Source organism: Coregonus clupeaformis, chromosome 17 (assembly GCF_020615455.1).
Source record: "Coregonus clupeaformis isolate EN_2021a chromosome 17, ASM2061545v1, whole genome shotgun sequence".
NCBI lineage: Eukaryota > Metazoa > Chordata > Actinopteri > Salmoniformes > Salmonidae > Coregonus > Coregonus clupeaformis.
In genome coordinates, this window is record NC_059208.1 from 65,327,760 (window position 1) to 65,340,674 (window position 12,915).

The window sequence follows — 12,915 nt, forward strand, 5'->3', positions numbered from 1 at the left end:
GCGGAGTCACTCACCACCTTCCGGAGACATTTGAAACCCCACCTCTTTAAGGAATACCTGGGATAGGATAAAGTAATCCTTCTACCCCCCAACCCCCCTAAAAAAATAAATTGTAAAGTGGTTATCCCACTGGCTACAGGGTGAATGCACCAATTTGTAAGTCGCTCTGGATAAGAGCGTCTGCTAAATGACGTAAATGTAAACGGAGAAAGGCATGGAATTCAAGACATATAATATGATGAATGGCATTATATAACGTGTCAATTAATCTGAACATTCTAAATGGTACACCCAATATGGCAGCCATTGAACCCACCACAGAACGTTGCTTTGAACCGGAATACCCATTCTAATTGATTGTAATTCTATGTGCAGTCCCCTCCCCTCTCCTAGCTGTCTCTGCATGTGGAAAGGTTAAACATACCTTAGCTGAACCTATGGGACTGATGACAGAGCAGTTAGTAATGTTAACGGTACCCTTAGGGCTCAGACGCAGGAGCAGCACAGTGTAGTATTGTGCTGGAGAGTTAAGGGATGTTGATGGCGTAGTGGCTCTATCTGTGACCACACAGAGTACTGCTGCTGGCACACAGCCCAATCCAGCTCTGTCTGTCTGTCTGTCTGTCTGTCTGTCTGTCTGTCTGTCTGTCTGTCTGTCTGTCTGTCTGTCTGTCTGTCTGTCTGTCTGTCTGTCTGTCTGTCTGTCTCGTCTGTCTGTCTGTTGTCTGTCTGTCTGTCTGCTCTGTCTGTCTGTCTGTCTGTCTGTCTGTCTGTCTGTCTGTCTGTCCGTCTGTTCGTCTCTGTCTGTCTGTCTGTCTGTCTGTCTGTCTGTCTCGTCTGTCTGTCTGTCTGTCTGTCTGTCTGTTCGTTCGTCTGTCTGTCTGTCTGTCTGTCTGTTCGTCGTCTGTCTGTCTGTCTGTCCGTTCTGTTCGTCTGTCTGTCTGTCTGTCCGTCTGTCTGTCTGTCTGTCTGTCTGTCTGTCTGTCTGTCTGTCTGTCTGTCTGTCGTCCGTCTGTCTGTCTGTCTGTCTGTCTGTCTGTCTGTCCGTCTGTCTGTCTGTCTGTCGTTCGTCTCTCGTCTGTCTGTCTGTCTGTCTGTCTGTCTGTCTGTCTGTCTCGTCGGTCTGTCCGCTGTCGTCTGTCCGTCTGTCTGTCTGGTCTGTCTGTCTGTCTGTCTGTCTGTCTGTCTGTCTGTCTGTCCGTCTGCTGTCTGTCTGTCCGTTGTCTGTCTGGTCTGTCTGTCTGTCCGTCGTCTGTCCGTCTGTCTGTCTGTCTGTCTGTCTGTCTGTCGGTCTGTCTGTCTGTCTGTCTGTCTGTCTGTCTGTCTGTCTGTCTGTTCGTCTGTCTGTCTGTCTGTCTGTCTGTCTGTCTGTCTCCCCAAGTCACGGTACATTGGTTTGAATGTCCATATGACTAATTAGAATCCTATAGTCCTATATGACCATCGCTCACACATACGTTCATTACATTGAGCAGTGTGTCATGTCTCTGCGTGACCATGCCTAAGAATGGAACATAGAACTATAGTTAACTCAGTCATAGATTTTATTCTAGAATTAGAATGAATTCATGGTGATTCTATGGAACAGAGGGGTCAGATAATTACCAGTAGAGACAGGCAGTTATCTCTCAGCTGGAGTTATGGTCTGCTATAGTCTGGTCTATGACCAATGTGTAGGAGACGGGGATAGGAACCTGTGTTAAATAGCTAATATTAGTGATGTCTCCATTTCAATGACCTAGGGCTCCATTCAATCCGTATCACTGAAGACACTTAAAGGTAATTCATGCAGCATTTACCACGAATGCAGTCTCCGCTAACATGGCCTTAAAATGTATACCACGCTGTAGCACAGCTCTTCAGCACGAGAGAGAGAGAGAGAGAGAGAGAGAGAGAGAGAGAGAGAGAGAGAGAGAGAGAGAGAGAGAGAGAGAGAGAGAGAGAGAGAGAGAGAGAGAGAGAGAGAGAGAGAGAGAGAGAGAGAGAGAGAGAGAGAGAGAGAGAGAGAGAGAGAGAGAGAGAGAGAGAGAGAGAGAGAGAGAGAGAGAGAGAGAGAGAGAGAGAGAGAGAGAGAGAGAGAGAGAGAGAGAGAGAGAGAGAGAGAGAGAGAGAGAGAGAGAGAGAGAGAGAGAGAGAGAGAGAGAGAGAGAGAGAGAGAGAGAGAGAGAGAGAGAGAGAGAGAGAGAGAGAGAGAGAGAGAGAGAGAGAGAGAGAGAGAGAGAGAGAGAGAGAGAGAGAGAGAGAGAGAGAGAGAGAGAGAGAGAGAGAGAGAGAGAGAGAGAGAGAGAGAGAGAGAGAGAGAGAGAGAGAGAGAGAGAGAGAGAGAGAGAGAGAGAGAGAGAGAGAGAGAGAGAGAGAGAGAGAGAGAGACTTGTCTCCAAAATGGATATTGTTGCAAAAGGGGGTGTCCAATAAAAGTGTAATTTATGTCCTCTCACTGAGTTTAATGGGGTTCCCTGACAAGGCAGCCCTGTGCCTGAACTAGCCCATAAACGGGGCCTGTGAATGGGCCACTGTCAGAGAACCCCACTGTGGAGGAGAGAAGGGAGGTCTGGGGATCAAATTCACAATGCGTCTCAGAGTAGAAGTGCTGATCTAGGATCAGGTCCCCTCTCTTATTCATTGTGATCTAAAAGGCTAAACTGATCCTAGATAAGTACTCCTACTCTGAAACATGTTATGCTATTCCCCTCCTACTATAGGGCCATAGCATATACTGTTTAGGTGTCAGAGGAAGGCCCGAAAAATTGCCAAAGACTCCAGCCGCCCAAGCCATAGACTGTTCACTCTGCTACCGTCCGGCAAACGGTACCGGAGCATCGTCTCTAGGACCAACACCCCCAAGCCACAGGACTGCTAAAGAGCCAGACCGCTAAATATTAAATTAATCTATCTTTACTGACCGTACACACACTCACTAGACTATATATACAAACCATATACACACTCACTCACTCACTCACTCACACACACACACACACACACACACACACACACACACACACACACACACTACATTGACACTCCCACACAAAACCCACACACATTCACATACACATTAAGCCACGATCTTGGCCCCAATTTAGCTGTCCCAGACACGTTTTTTGAGATCGGAGACAAAATCCCGATGTCGTTGCCTACTCGGGGCGCGCGGCCGTCACCGACGCTTGTTTAATGTGAGAGCGGGTCAGAGACGCAATCTGAGGGCTACCGATCTCGCCTTTGAGCAGTCCCAGACGTCCCGATATTTTCAAACATGGTTGATTTTATTGGCACAAAATCTGCAACGCTCTTGTAGATGTGCAACTCTGCATCGTTGGGAAGGGCTCGTAAGCAAGAATTTCATGGTGAAGTGTACACCAAGTTGTATTCGGAGCATGTGATGAATAAAATGTGATTTGAATTGATTGATTTAGGAGCTGGTAATGTGAATGGTCTCCTCCACCTCTCTACTGTGACTGAAATATCTGATCTGTCCCTCAGGAATATAATGTGTGTGGGTCTGGAATAGCATACACTACATGGCCAAAAGTATGTGGACACCCCTTGAAATTAGTGGTTTCGGCTATTTCAGCCACCCCTGTTGCTGACAGATGTATAAAATGGAGCACACAGCCATGCAATCTCCATAGACAAACATTGGCAGTAGAATGGCTCATACTGAAGAGCTCAGTGACTTTCAACGTGGCACCGTCATAGGATGCCACCTTTCCAACAAGTCAGTTCGTCAAATTTCTGCCCTGCTAGAGCTGCCCTGGTCAACTGTAAGTGCTGTTATTGTGAAGTGGAAACGTCTAGGAGCAACAACGGCTCCGCCGCAAAGTGGTAGGCCACACAAGCTCACAGAACGGGATCGCCGAGTGCTGAAGCGCGTAGCTAATAAAAATAGTCTGTCCTCGGTTGCAACACTCACTACCGAGTTCCAAACTGCCTCTGGATGCAACTTCAGCACAAGAACTGTTCGTCGGGAGCTTAATGAAATGGGTTTCCATGGCAGAGCAGCTGCACCCATGCATTAGCTGGAGTGGTGTAAAGCTCGCTGCCATTGGACTCTGGAGCAGTGGAAACGCGTTCTCTAGAGTGATGAATCACGCATCACCATCTGGCAGTCCGACGGAAGAATCTGGGTTTGTCGGATGCCAGGAGAACGCTACCTGCCCCAATGCAACTGTAAAGTTTGGTGGAGGAGGAGTAATGGTCTGGGGCTGTTTTTCATGGTTCGGGCTAGGCCCCTTAGTTCAAGTGAAGGGAAATCTTAACGCTACAGCATACAATGCAATTCTAGATGATTCTGTGCTTCCAACTTTGTGGCAACCGTTTGGGGAAGGCCCTTTCCTGTTTCAGCATGACAATGTCCCAGTGCACAAATCGAGGTCCATACAGAAATGGTTTGTTGAGATCGGTGTGGAAGAACTTGACTGGCCTGCACAGAGCCCTGACCTCAACCCCATCGAACACCTTTGGGATGAATTGGAACACAGACTGTGAGCCAGGCCTAATCGCCTAACATCAGTGCCCGACCTCACTAATGCTCTTGTGGCTGAATGGAAGCAAGTCCCTGCAGCGATGTTCCAACATCTAGTGGAAAGCCTTCCCAGAAGAGTGGAGGCTGTTTTAGCAGCAAAGGGGGGACCAACTCATATTAATGCCCATGATTTTGGAATGAGACGTTCGACGAGCATGTCACGAGTTACAAAGCCAGAACCCAGAAGCAGACCAGGACAAGGTAAGTTGAAACGAAGGTGAGTGTTTATTTACAAATTCAAGAGTGATGCTGAATAATCCAGGGAACAGAGCGGGCGGCGTTGATTAGTTGTTGGGGGTGCAGTGGTTGATCCAGTCATGGCTCGGCAGCCGCCGACCACCAGGCAGAGGTTGGATGAAGGTTCGGACGAGTGACTTGCAGATGGAACAAAACGGAGGTAAGTAAACAACAAACCAACAAGGTGCAAAACAACAAAACTAACGCTAGAAGCTCTAAGACTGATACTCTGGTAAACCTACTGTTCATGGCTAACGATCCGGCAGGGAATGGATGTTAGGCCAGAGCCTAAGAAGGGTGATGATCAGGACCAGGTGTGCAGATTGCTGATGGGATGCAGGTGCGGAAATCAAGAGAGCTCCCGGAGCGTTCCCGAACCCTCGGGAAACTGGAGATCACGAACAGAAAAACTAGTCACCAGACAGGACCCGACTCAGACTGCCGGGATCGTTACAGTACCCCCTCCGACGAACGCCACCGGGCGGACTCCCGGAGCGCCAGGATGGAGGCGGTAGAAGTCACTGATGAGGTCAGCATCTAGGACCTGTCGCGCAGGAATCCAACTCCTCTCTTCAGGACCATACCCTCCCAGTCCACGAGATACTGGAAACCCCGGCCCCGCCCGTCTGGAATCCATGATGCGACGCACCGTGTAGGCAGGACCACCTCCGATCATCCGAGGAGGAGGAGGAGGAGGCGGAGGAGGCAACAGAGGACTGAGGAAAACAGGCTTGAGGCAGGAGACATGAAAGGTGGGATGGACTCTGAGCGTCCCTCGGGAGTTTGAGTCGAACTGCCACCGGATTGATCACCTTCTCCACCACAAACGGACCAATGAACTCCGGTAACAACTTCCTAGACTCAGTCCGTAACGGAAGATCCGTGGCCAACGCAGACCCTATCTCCGGATGGAATAGGTGGGAGCGGGGATCCGCGACGATTCGCCTGGAGCTGATACCGGTCCGGAAACTCTAAGGAGTGCCTTTCTGGCCCGATGCCAGGTCCGGTGGCAACGATCGAATATGGGCCTGAACAGAAGGCACTGAGAGCTCCTTCTCCTGAGAAGGGAACAGGGGAGGTTGGTAGCCATACAGGCACTGGAAGGGAGACATCCCAGTGGCAGATGTAGGGAGAGTATTGTGGGCATACTCCACCCAAGGCAACTGAGAGACCCAGGAGGTGGGGTTGGAAGAGACCAGGCAGCGTAGCGTGATTCCATCTTCTGGTTGGCTCTCTCCGCCTGACCATTGGATTGGGGGTGAAAACCAGATGTGAGACTGACTGTAGCTCCAATGGCCAAACAGAAGGACTTCCAGACAGCAGAGGTAAACTGAGGGCCACGGTCGGAAACGATATCACTGGGCAAACCGTGGACCCTGAAAACCTCCTAACCAGGATCTCGGACGTCTCCGAGGCAGAGGGAAGCTTGGCAATTGGCACAAAGTGGGCGAACTTGCTGAATCTGTCCACGATAGTCAGAACGACCGTGTTCCCCTCAGAAGCGGGCAACCCAGTGACGAAGTCCAGGGCCAGATGCGACCATGGTCGCCGGGGAATAGGAAGGGGGTGAAGTAGTCTCAGAGCTGGGACGATTGGTACTCTTATTCTGCGCACACACTGGACAGGCAGCAACAAAACCCCCGAGTATCCTCGGCCATGGCAGGCCACCAAAACGTTCTGCGAAGAAAACGCCATTGTCCGAGCCACGCCAGGGTGACAAGCCATCTTGCTTGGCGTGGGGACCATTTGAGGACAGCAGGACGAACCGACTCAGGCACAAACAACCGACCGGTGGACCGTACGGGACCGGGCTGAGTCCGAAGGGCCGCCAGCACCTCCTCCTCAATCTTCCACATAACTGCTCCCACGACGCAGTTCCGGGGGAGAATTGTCTCGGTCTTGGACCCACTCTCCTCCGTCTTGGAGAACATCCGGGACAAGGCGTCCGCCTTGCCGTTCTTGAGATCCCGGTCGGAACGTCAGGGAAAACTTGAATCGTCCGAAAAACAACGCCCACCTGGCCTGGACGGGAGTTGAGACGTTTAGCCGATTGCACGTAAGCAAGATTCTTGTGGTCAGTCCAGACACAAACGGTTGCTCCGTCCCCTCCAACCAGTGGCGCCACTCCTCCAAGGCAAGTTTCACCGCGAGAAGCTCCCGGTTACCCACATCGTAATTCCTCTCCGCAGGCGAAAGGCGACGGAGTAGTAGGCGCAGGGATGGAGTTTACTGTCCGGTGGAGCATCGCTGCGACAGGATGGCGCCAACTCCCACATCAGACGCGTCCACTTCAACGACGAACTGACGGGCCGTGTCCGGTTGAGAGAGAATCGTGCGTTGGTGAATCGCCTCTTCAAATCCAGAAACGCCGATCCGCCTCCGGATTCCACGAAGCTCCTGATACTGGAAGTCAAGGCAGTTAACGGAGCGGCCACACGGCTGTAATCCCGGATGAATCTGCGGTAGAAATTCGCAAACCCCAAAAAATCTCTGGAGCTGCAATCTCGCATCGGGCTGGGCCCATTCCAGAACCGCTCTAACCTTCTCCTTGGTCCATCCTAATCTCTCCCCCTGGAGATGATGTACCCGAGAAAGGATGTCGTGTGGGCGTGAAACTCGCACTTCTCGGCCTTCACGAACAGGCGATTCTCCAACAATCGCTGCAGAACCTGCCGGACATGCTGGACGGGGTCGGAAGGTTCCTTCGAGAAGATCAGAATGTCATCCAGGTAAACAAACACAAAGAGACCGATCATATCTCTCAGGGACGTCGTTCACCATACTTCTGGAATACCGGCTGGAGCATTGGTCAGTCCAAACGGCATCACCTGATACTCAGTGACCCATCGGGTGTATTGAAACCCGTCAACCACTCGTCTCCCTCTCTGATCCGGACATGTGATACGCATTGCGTGGGGTCTAGCTTGGTGAACACCGTAGCACCCTGTAAGGAGTCGAAGGCAGAACTCATCAAGGGCAGGGGATACTTGTTCTTGACCGTGATGTCATTCAACCCCCGATAATCAATACACGGTCGAAGAGAGCCATCCTTCTTACCCACAAAGAAGAATCCTGCCCCCCAGGGGTGATGACGAGGGACGAACGAGACCAGCAGCTAGGGACTCCTTGATGTAGGTCTCCAAAGCCTCACGTTCAGGGCGGGAGATACTGTATAACCTTCCCTTGGGGTAGACAGCTCCAGGGAACAGGTTGATGGCACAATCATATGGTCGGGTGGGGAGGGAGTGACAGAGCCTTCTGCTTACTGAACACTTCCCCCAAATCGTAGATATGTCTCGGGAACCAGGGACAAATCTGGGGGTTTAGCCTCAATCACCTGACTGGGAACCGAATGGGGACAGGCAGTCTTGAGACAGTTGGCATGACAATCAAGGCTCCAACTCATGTACCTTGCCCGTCACCCAATCGAACGTGGGATTGTGTTCCTTCAGCCAGGGGTATCCAAGGACCAGAGGAACATGGGAAGACGGCAGAATGAAGAATGAAATCATCTCCGAATGATTCCCCGACAACCGCATCTTAACCGGTTCAGTCCTCATCGTGATACGTGCCAGACTACTGCCGTTCAGAGTGGTCGCCAATGGCTTCCGGCAATTGCTCCTTGGAAAGCCCCAGCTGTTCCACCAACTCGGCTTCAAGAAAGCTTCCATCGGCACCTGAATCGATAAAAGCGTTAATCGCTAAGCTCTGATTCCTGTTCACAAGGGTAGCCGGGAAACGGGGTCTGACAGAGGTACTGAGAGGTTGAAACTGGCTCGCTAAAAGTCCTCCCAACTTTACGAGCCGGGCAGTTTGACGACCGCCGGAACAAGTGGAGATGTAATGTCCCGAGCTACCACAGTAGAGGCCGCAGTTGGTCTTACGTCTATGTTGACGCTCCTCCTTGGTTAACCGTGCCGCCCCACTTGCATGGGTTCAGAATCGGGAGAGAGGACCTCTCCATTAATCCTTTGTGGTGGAGAATGATCGACGTGTTCTGGTCCACCACCCGACCCGACTGGGAACTGAGAAGCTGATCGATTGGACGGACCCCATTGCTTCTCCCTCCTTCGGCTCTCGGACTCGATTATCCACCCGAATAGGACAAGGCTACCAAGCTGTCCAGGTCACTAGGCTCGGATAGGAGATCAACTCATCCTTGAGCTGCTCCGACAGACCCTGGTAAAAGGCCGCTGCAGAGACTCCTCATTCCACCCACTCTCCACAGCCAACGTCTTGAACTCGATCACGAAGTCGGCCACGCTGCGAGTTCCTTGGTGAAGCGAAAACAGGCGCCTAGCTGCGTCCCTCCTCGGACGGAATGGTCGAAAAGCTTCCTCAGCTCGGCCGTGAACCCCTGGTATGAAGCCATGCAGGGGTCTTGTCGCTCCCAAACGGCTGAAGCCCACTCCAGCGCTCGACCACGCAGCAACTCAATCACAAAGGCTATCCTAGCCTTGTCTGTGGCATAAGAGTAGGGCTGTAGATCGAACACTAACCCACACTGCATAAGGAAAGAACGGCATCCTCCCAGCTCCCCCTCATATTTATCCGGCGTCGGAACCTTGGGCTCACGGAAGGACACCGCTCCAGACGCGGCAGGCGAGATGGGTGAAACCGGTAGTGGATCCTCCACGAAACTTGCGCTGGTTCTGGACCCTCAGACCGGTAGAAAGGTTCAACTGCCAACGCGATCTCCTGTAGCTCCGTGCTATGATGGCCCAACATCTCTCCTGATGGGTAATGGCATGGCGGAACAGAGTCCAGGTCCGCTGGGTTCATTACTGGCCGGATCGTTCTGTCACGAGGTTACAAAGCCAGAACCCGGAAGCAGACCAGGACAAGGTAAGTTGAAACGAAGGTGAGTGTTTATTTACAAATTCAAGAGTGATGCTGAATAATCCAGGAACAGAGCGGGCGGCGTTGATTAGTTGTTGGGGGGTGCAGTGGTTGATCCAGTCATGGCTCGGCAGCCGCCGACCACCAGGCAGAGGTTGGATGAAGGTTCCGGACCAGTGACTGCAGATGGAACAAAACGGAGGTAAGTAAACAACAAACCAACAAGGTGCAAAAACAACAAAAACTAACGCTAGAAGCTCTAAGACTGATACTCTGGTAAACCTACTGTTCATGTACACGATCCGGCAGGGGAATGGATGTTAGCCAGGAGCCTAAGAAGGGGTGATGATCAGGACCAGGTGTGCAGATTGCTGATGGGATGCAGGTGCGGAAATCAAGAGAGCTCCCCGGAGCGTTCCCGAACCCTCGGGAAACTGGAGATCACGAACAGAAAAACTAGTCACCAGACAGGACCCGACTCAGACTGCCGGGATCGTTACAGAGCAGGTGTCCGCATACGTTTTTAGTGTATTTATCAAAGGCAGGACAGCTCCTTGGACGACAAATGTCTAATTAGCCTCCCACACATACACACACCCACAGAGAGATTTATACACATTGAAACACACACATATCACTTAAGTATTCTGAATAGTTGTGATTACCATAATAATCTGTACTGTGATGCCAGAATGACTCTAAACAACAGCAATTACTTTCCCTCCCTCCCTCCCTCCCTCCCTCCCTCCCTCCCTCCCTCCCCCTCCCCCCCCCCCCCCCTCCCTCCCTCCCTCCCTCCCTCCCCCTCCCCTCCCTCCCTCCCTCCCCCCCCCTCCCTCCCTCCTCCCTCCTCCTCCCCCCCCCCCCCCCCCCTCCCTCCCTCCCTCCCCCCCCCTCCCTCCTCTCCCCCCCCTCCCTTCTCCCTCCCTCCCCCTCTCTCCCCCCCCTCCCCCCCCCCCCCTCCTCCCTCCCTCCCTCCCTCCCTCCCTCCCTCCTCCCTCCTCTCCCCCCCCCCCCCTCCCTCCCCCCCCCCCCTCCCCCCCCCTCCTCCCCCCCCTCCCTCCCTCCCTCCTCCCTCCTCCCTCCTCCCTCCCTCCTCTCCCCCTCCCTCCCTCCCTCCCTCCTTCTCTCACCCTGTGTGTGTGTCCATAACTTCTGACACATACTGTATGTGTTTACTCTCCACCACATTACATTTTCTCTGGATGATGAAACATTAATGATGACCTTGATAGTCTGTCACGTATTGGGTTGCATACCCAAATGGCACCCTATTCCCTATGTAGTGCACTACTTTTGATCAGGGCCCATAGGGTTCCACTTGGGACACCGCTTGGGCATCAAGATCAATACAGTGTTTAGGGGAGTAGGTCAGAGGGCCCCTAGAGTGCTCGTGTGCGTGTGAGTGTGCTCGTGTGCGTGTGCGTGTGCGTGTGCTCGTGTGCGTGTGCTCGTGTGCGTGTGCGTGTGCGTGTGCGTGTGCTTTCCTGGTGAGTGACTCTGCATGTCGTCCCCAAGTGGCTTCCTCACACACAGGCCCGGCTTCAGAACGCCCTCAGGAGCTGTCAGAATTTCCAACTGGTTTTCCAAGATTTTCGAGCCTTCCTGATCTCTCTCTGTGTGAGGCCTTCCTGATCTCTCTCCGTGTGAGGCCTTCCTGATCTCTCTCCGTGTGAGTCCTTCCTGATCTCTCTCCGTGTGAGGCCTTCCTGATCTCTCTCCGTGTGAGTCCTTCCTGATCTCTCTCCGTGTGAGTCCTTCGAGATCTCTCTCTGTGTGAGTCCTTCCTGATCTCTCTCCGTGTGAGGCCTTCCTGATCTCTCTCCATGTGAGGCCGCGGGACTTCCATACATTATTGAACAGATCCAGGAATGAAAGCACAAAAGCTCGGCGGAGAGATGCATCCACAGTCACCTCTCTGAAAAACACCCACGTCCATGTGAAGAGAGAGAGAGGAAAAACACAAATGTTCACTTTAGTAATAAATACTAAAATACATTTCCATACACTACTATTTCCATACATTAAATGGCTACAGAGATCACCTTAATAATATTGATAGATCGACTTGTTGGAGGTGGATTTAATGATCTGCCTCCAGCTCTTTCCACTGTAGAAACCTACAATAACTCACCCCTGCTTTACATATAGTATGGCACTATTACATTAGCATAGCATAGTATGGAAAATGTATGCACTCACTAACTGTAAGTCGTTCTGGATGAGAGCGTCTGCCAAATAACTTACATTTAAATGTAAATGCATAGTCTACGGCCACCTCTTACAATCAATCCTGGCTCGTTAGCGCTGTCGCTAGGCTAATCAGTGTCTGTGTCCCAAATGGCACCCTATTCCCTATGTAGCCCACTACTTTTGACCAGGGCCCTATAGCGTCCTAATCAAAAGTAGTGAACTAGGGAATAGGGTGCCATTTGGGACACATTCATTATTTCCTCTGGCTAAGGAAGTTAGCACCAGGAAGAACATCTACAACATAGTAAGAATGAGACGGTTAAATATGAATGCCCCTCTGCAATCTAATATCCTTAAAGACCTTAAAGACCCTTTACAAGCCCTGGTAATCACTAGACTAGATGGTCATTCTGGTAAAAGGTTTGGTGATGTTGTCAGACCTGACCTTTTTGTCACCAGTGGTAACAGGGAATGATTACTTTTACACTAATAATTAGATATTAAGCAGATTATGCAATAGTCATGTAAAACATCTTACTCTGTTTATCTTAATCAGCGTAAGGTCAAAATCCAATTAAGCATACGCCGATTTAAAAAAAACGGGGTTTTCTGAGCAATCTATCAGGACATGTAAACATCTTTATCGGCGTTCCAGCGGTGTGTTTGATCTGCGCATGTGCCAGCACCAGCCGAGAGCCTCCCTCTTTAGCCGGAGTGAAGTGTGTTCGGAACTGAAATATATGCGTCTTAGATGTCGTTTTCACATACAAAATGTACATGTCCGAACTCAGAATCAGATATGCTTCCCAAAAAATGTGTCCGCCGTGGTAGAACATTTATTTTGATTGCCGGTTTTCTGCATTTAATCAGAGTGCCGTCACGTGACCTGATTTCGGATAAATCCATGTAAACAGGATTATTAGGGAAATCGTTCTTCTTGCAAAGTATGTCAACGTTTTAATCGAACTATTATATTAATCTTACTATCCATAATAATCACATTATTGTGTGCATGTAACCCCTCTCAATGATTAAAAAGCACTCCGCTTAACATCTTTGCCCATGGAGCACACACACACACATGCAAGCGCACACACACACCTATCTTCCCATACCTTGAT